The sequence below is a fragment of the Gorilla gorilla genome, chromosome 8 (assembly GCF_029281585.2).
Source record: "Gorilla gorilla gorilla isolate KB3781 chromosome 8, NHGRI_mGorGor1-v2.1_pri, whole genome shotgun sequence".
NCBI classification, from domain to species: domain Eukaryota; kingdom Metazoa; phylum Chordata; class Mammalia; order Primates; family Hominidae; genus Gorilla; species Gorilla gorilla.
In genome coordinates this window covers 126415451-126422549 of record NC_073232.2, presented here as the reverse complement: position 1 = coordinate 126422549, position 7099 = coordinate 126415451, and the positions used below count along the sequence as shown (strand labels likewise).

The window sequence follows — 7099 nt, the reverse complement described above, 5'->3', positions numbered from 1 at the left end:
CTTGTAGTTTGATGGCATCTTTATTTGTTTATATGCACCATTTGCTAAACAGACTGATTCTTCAGACTGTTGGCAAGACTGATTCAAATAGCTTCAATTTCCTTTTTTTAACCAGACTGGGAATTTTTGCTTTCTATAGTTGTCTTTATTCTATCAATATGATTGGAAGTCAGTGAACAATAGTAAGCAGATTAAGTTGAATGCTGGGTTGTATTTTAAATTTTTGTTTAAATTATTGACAGCAAAACTTAGCCTGTGTATTAATTGGTTTTCACACTGCTGTAAAGAACTGCCCCAGACTGGGTAATTATAAAGGAAAGAGGTTTAATTGATTCACAGTTCTGCGTTGCTGGGGAGGCCTCAGGAAACTTATAATCATGGTGGAAGAGGAAACAGGCATGTCTTACATGGTGGCAGGTGAGAGAGAGAAGAGGGAGGAAGAACTTGCGGACACTTATAAAACCATCAGATCTTGTGAGAACTTACTACCACGAGAACAGCATGGGGGAAACTGTCCCCATGATTCAGTCACCTCCCACCATGTCCCTCCCTTGACACATGGGGATTATGGGGATTGCAATTCAAGATGAGATTTGAGTGGGGACACAGAGCCAGACCATATCAGCCTTTTACAAAAGGTTCTGCGGCCTATAGGTATGTGAAAATTTCTTATTTGATAAGCCAGTGATGTATTCAGATTTTCCATAAAATTATAGAACTCACTTGCCATGTAGTCTAGCTTCAGTAATAAAGAACTAAGTATTTTCAATAAGAAGACACTGAAAGCATTAATTCAATTAAGTGAATATGTGTGGGATGAAATATTTCACATCACAAGGCATTGGTTTCCATTGCTCTAACAGTTCTGGTACACTTAAATTATGCCATATAACTTAATGAGTTCTCTATTGGAAAGAATCTCCTGAAATCAGGATCTGTAGAGTAAGTGTAAAATTAGTAAAGAAAGTTTTCCAACATACTTAACAGTCTGCTTTCAGTAGCCTGTGGATTTGTTCGCAAGAGAAAGGAAGATATAGGGAAAGAGGGTAAATCAAGGAAAGATACTAGCCGTGGTTCTTGATTTAGGTCCACGTAGCAGGAGAGTAGTGACTTGAGGTGATAATTATGAGCAGAGGCTTTTAGTGGCTCCTTTATATTCAATTAACTATGTCAAAGTACCATTCACGTGGTCAGTATGACCTGCAGTCATGAGATGGGAAGGCCATTCTGATGAACTTATATCCAAGTCTGTTTTTTCTTAATAAAATCAGCTTAAGTTAATGAATGCAGAATGAGTACCTGCTCCTTCAGGAGCAGCAACTCAGGAGCGTTCCTCTGTGATTAACCGATACTAATGCTGAGTTTTAATGAATGTCTGAGAATAGTGTGACCAGACTTGATGTTTCTGCCCCGTAGAGATGCTCTGTTAATTATTAATTTCTAACTTACACTTTTTAAAAAAAGCACACTTTTTAAAATTAAAATTTGGCAGTAGTCTGACAATAAAAAAGACTGCTTATGGGATACTGTTATGTTAAACTTCAGTTACAGGATGTTAAATCCTTAGAACTAACTTTTCCCCAGAAAAACGTTAATGGAAACATCAATTGCTTTTCAGACTTGATAGTTATTGCTTCAAAAGGTGAATTTACACAAATACCAAATTAAAAAAAACAAAACTTTAGTGCCTAATGAACTGCATTTATTTCTGTATGCATCCACATTTCAGCATTTAGTGGTCCTGAACAGAAAGTGGAAAAACGAAGCAATTTGCCAGAAGGTCAAGCCCACCAATTTCAGGGGTCTGCTGTGCACACCAAGGTCTCAATCCCTGCTGAGGATCTTCAGAAGCAACCGCAACGCCAAAACCAAAATATGCACTGGATTCAAGATTTTGTTCCAATTGTCATATTTTAAACTAGACCCCAATGAATTGGAAGGATGACCAAATGACAGCCCTGTTTAAAACTTCAATTTCTAAAAGCAAAATCAATTACAGAAAACAATATTACAGAGGGATTATGTGTGCTTAAGAGTGTCTTCATGTGGTCTTTCTCCAAGTTTAACCACCAAGGACTTTGAAAGCTGGCAGGTCTGAGTAACCCTGGAGACAATTCACTTTATCAAAACCTGAGCTAAAAACAACGCATCAGCTGATGATGACCGCAGAGAGTGGCAGGACTGAGGACCCAGTATTTGTTTTCCAGCCTGGTAGAGAGTGAATAGTGAGGTTCCAAAACTAAACCAGGGAGGTCAGGAAAACTTTCCAACCTTACCTAATGGCTTCTGGCCAAAGCAAGGAAGTGTCATGGAAAGTGTTGGGTGGTGATGGTGCAAAAGGAACTTGAGGAGGAGGGAAGAAAAAGCACCCCTCAAAGCTGGGGAAGAGAAAATATGGAGAAAGCCCTAAATTCCTCATTGAAGGCCAGTCTCGGAAGTGGAGGGGTTATGATCTGTGCTTCAGTCAAAGGTAGGAACGGAGGAGCATGGGGACAGGATGATGGCTTGGAAGGGGCATCATTTAAGACTTAAACCAGGGGTGCAGGCAAAGCACCCCATGTACCCAGCAGGCTGCCGCCTGAAGCCTTCACATCTACGTATGTTCAATAAGAAGATACTGAAATGGCATTTAATCAAGTTAGCATGCGTGATGGAATATTTCACATCACAAGGCATTGGTTCCCATTGTTCTAACAGTTCTGGTACACTTAAATTATGCCGTGTAACTTAATGAGTTAACTATTGGAAAGAATCCCCTGAAATCAAGATCTGTAGAGTAAGTGTAAAATTAGTAAAGAAAGCTTTCCAACGTAATAATCTGCTTTCAGTAGACAGTGGACTTGTTTGCAAGAGAAAGGAAGATTTAGGGCAAGAGGGTAACAAGCACCCCAGAGTAGAGGGCTGTTGCAGGGAGGGTATGAGCTGGGGGGAGGGGCAAGGAGAGAAGGCAGAGAGCCCAGGCCATGTAATCAACAGAAAGGTGATTGTGTGATGTGTCTTTTCACAGTTAGATGTGCCCCACCAGTTATGATGGGAGTCAATTTAAATATACTTTCTTGATCCCAGAATTTCAACTACGTGGACAGTGGTTACACTTGACAGGATAACTTATTATAGCACAATTTACATATTTCAAGTGGACAAAAAATTAGTATCATTTAGTATCTTAAGATAAATTTCCTTTGAATGGGAGCTTCTTTTCCAGTACTTTGAGGTCTTCAAGACATATCTAGAAAATTTACTGTGGAAAATGAAGACTCCTTAAATTGAATTGTGGGGAAGGGAAGGGCCTGTGGTTTTTCTTTTTGATTAATTGCTGTAACATTGTCCTTCAGGAGGCTAAGGGAGTTTTCATATTTTCTTTAGATATCGTTGGGCGCCAAAGCTCTTGCAGGACAACTTTGATGCTTTAAGAATTCTGCCATTTTGCTAGCACTGATATGGATCTTGGGCCCACCACTCCATTGGAACTATTAACTCCATATTAATTTTCATTACAAATCTTACAGAGCGGGTGCTTCTGGGTATTTAGGTCCACATTCTACTTTAAGGCTGGATATTTGGTTTTCATAAATTATTCTTGGAGGCCCAGTCATCATTCCTGTCCATCCTGTAAGTGACATGTCTTTGTCATCTTCCAGACCCCAGTTAACTGTGCCATCTCCTCTTTTCTGGCCGCCTTCATGTTCTTCCAGCAATGGGAAACTGTGAGGGACCTTTTTACTCCCAAGCCTGTGGTGGCTGCCAACTTGCGTCGCCGTTGCTCCCTAACTTACATTTAAGACACTTGATTCTTAAAAAAAAAAAAAAAAAAAAAAAAAAAAACTCAAGGTGAAGGGAAGCATATATTTAAGAAATATTTTATTTCTGAGGAATTTCCAGCCTTTTTCCAAAATCCAGGCTTGTTAACAGACTACCTGCCCCTAATTGCACTCCATAAAAACGGATAGGCTATTATATTCAAGAGAAGAATCTCTACCATCTAACCCAGTACAAAAGTTCTGTTGAAAGTTTAAGATCCATTGAAATAACCAAGCTTGTCCATAGTTAACTTCTAGTTACAGTTAACTCAGGAAATACATTAAATACTAGAGTAGCTTTCCACATCATCCATTTCTGTAGTTTTTTTGTTTTTAGCCACTAAAGCCCCAAGGGTGTGAAGGAAGGGAGTGTTTTCAGCATCTTCCCACTTTGCTTGTCCCAAGAAACATCAGTTAAACTTGCCACACTACCTAATGGTTCTTAGTCTGGCCCCTTGGTGAGTTCTGACTAGGGAAGACACCCCCTAGTTCCCCCAGCTTGCTGCCCTTGCTCTAGGTCTGGAGCTGTGGGGCTGGCTGCCTCTGGGAGAAACACTTTGTGTCTTGGTTCTGCTCCCACTAGAGCTCCTATTGATGCCATCTCTTCCCCAGAAACCAGGTCCCCAGGTGTCCATACCAAAGGAGTGTACTTCTTTGGACTCTGAACTAGCTTGTTTCTAGATTTTGTGTTTTGCTTTGTGTTAATTTGAGGCCAGGGTGGAGGGAATTGTGCAGAGAGCCTGCTGGGACAAGCAGGCTGCAACGCGTCTGTTTCTGTTGTCTCTAATTGGAATTCCGAACTCTTTCTCATAGAAATCATATTTTAAATAGTGAATACTATCTTAAGAACTTGTCACAGCTTATGAGTAAAAAAGGAGGAATGTGCTTGCCTAAAAATGCTTGTCACTGTTTTTCTTTGATATGATTAAATGCTTTCTAAGCTCTGAGGCACCAACTTCCAAAAAAAAGTTGAAGCAGAAGGATCAGGTGCCTTCCAAGATATTGGATGATCCGATCTCACCAAGGTGCTCTGAAGTTTAAGTTGTTAATACTAGTAACTTGTATGTCAAAGCCCAAGATGTTGCTGATGATTTTTAAAGATCATACTGGACCCACAGGTGTAATACAGTTCCCATTTCAGCAACAACTTGATATAGAGCAGGAGAGAATGTTTTCCATTTGTCTGTGCCCACTCGACCCACAGAACAAACACCCCACCCTAAACGACAACCAGAACACTTCTCACCATCCGGAGCTGGTTTGGCTGTATCTGCGTTTCCTCCATTATCCTGTTGGAGTGGGCTTTTATTTACCAGGTTAGTCAGGTGAGTGAGAGATGAAAGGGGAAAGGAATCAAGTTCAGCAAGAGTCCTTGTCAAATTTGTCAAATCGCAATTGAGGTGATGCGAGTGCTCCATGTTACAGATAGGCTTACGTACGCATCGGATGGCTGGCGTGCCGCATGAAATAGGACCAGCAGCCTTTGGGCTAATGTATCGTGTTTATGGAAGATGTTCCATGGTGATTCCTGATGTCACTTTGTACCTTTATAATTATAAATCAACCTAGAGATATACCAGCTTAACATATATGTATGTATTTTTTTAAGGAGGGGGTTCTGGAAAGATACACACTAAAGTCCTAGCTATGGTAACCTTGTGTGTATGTGTGTTGGAGGGATGGGGAAGAGGGTGCAGGGTTTTTGTGGAATTATGTATTACGTAATTTAAAGTTGACTTTTAGGAACTTTTTTAAAAGAGCCAGTTCATCTTAAGAAACACTTATTCAGAGTATACCAAAGTGTTTTTCCAGGTTAATCTGTTTTCTGATGCTCATTAACAGATAAATATGTGGCATGGAGTATTGCAATCTGTGGAAATGAAAAGCAGGGAGCTTACTAGTTTTTTGCAAGGATGGAGTGGGGTAAGGATCAAGTTCGAATACAGGTGAGATCTGGGGGGCATAGTTCTCACTTCCTGGTGCAGCTGTCTGCATGATCCATCCCACCACGAAGTTGTAAAGCCCCTGAGTGATTCTGGATACCTGTTCTCAGCGTAAGAAAAGTAGCTCCATCATCATACATGGACAAGTTTTTCCCCTGAGGTGCTGTTATGCATTTTCCAAGTTTACTTAATGCAATAGTTACTTAGAAAGCAGACTAGTATTTAGCAGCTATTCTGGTCAGAAATCAAATGCAGCCTACTCTAGTGCTTTTGTATTTTAAAGATGTTTTCCCTTTGAAATGATAAAGAACACACATTTAAAGGAAACATATTAGTGGAGGTACAGAGAACAAATACTAATTAACTGCTTTGAGTGAGGCTCAGACAACCCTATGAGGTAGGAAACTGAGGCTGAAAGTAATTTACCCCAGAGCTTACTGCTAGGTATTTGTGGAGCTGGAATTTGAACTCAGTTTATGAATGCCTTTTGCTATTCTCTGCCGCTTCCCAAAAGTCAAAAGTTCTAATACCTTGGGAAGTGGGGTAAGGTCATATTTAGATTCCTTTTCTATGCTTAATATGCTTTTAACAAAAGTACCAATAATTAGTTTAAAGAAGATGCACATGCATAAGAGTGTGTGATCTAGCAAACTCTTCGTTGGAGACTTGGCGCCTCTATTTTCACCTTTTGATTGTCTTTTGACTTAGCTTTCCCTCTAACCACAGTCAAAGAAGGGAAATAAAAACAATCATTTTGTTTCCTCTTAAACTGTAAAGGTGTTTGGAGGGGGAATCATAGGTAATAAATCACATCATAATTTTCTTGACAGTCTGGACAGTGAATAGGTGTTCCTTAAGCTTTTTTTTTTTTTTTTTTTTTTTTTTTGATACAGGGTCTCACTCTGTTACCCAGGCTGGAGAACAGTGGCATGGTCCGGGCTCACTGCAGGTTCAGCTTACCAGGCTCAGGTGATTCTCCTCTCTCAGCCTCCCAGTAGCTGGGATTATAGGCATGTCACTATGCCCGGCTAATTTTTTTGTATTTTTCGTAGAGACAGAGTTTCTCTATGTTGCCCAGGCCGGTCTCGAACTCCTGGGCTCAAGCTATCCACCTGCCTCGGCCTCCCAAAGTGCTGGGATTACAGACGTGAGCAATCGTGCCAGCCAGGTGTTCCTTAAGCTTTTAAATTACCTATACACATACCTTCCCGTGCACTGCCTTGTGGATGACTGTAACAGAGACTCCCTTTCCTGCCCATCTCCTTCAGAGCCAACTAGAGGAGGCAATGGAGGACTGTAAGGGGCCCTGGACTTGGACTTGGAAGACCCTACCTTGCCACTTTTTGTGAAACCTTT

At 40.6% G+C, this 7099-nt stretch overlaps 1 pseudogene; it reads right to left on the bottom strand.

Annotated features, from left to right (window-relative positions):
* Positions 1-3309: 3309 nt before the first annotated feature.
* LOC101150027 (ubiquitin-conjugating enzyme E2 variant 1-like) lies at positions 3310-5085 on the bottom strand (annotated as a pseudogene).
* Positions 5086-7099: the final 2014 nt, after the last annotated feature.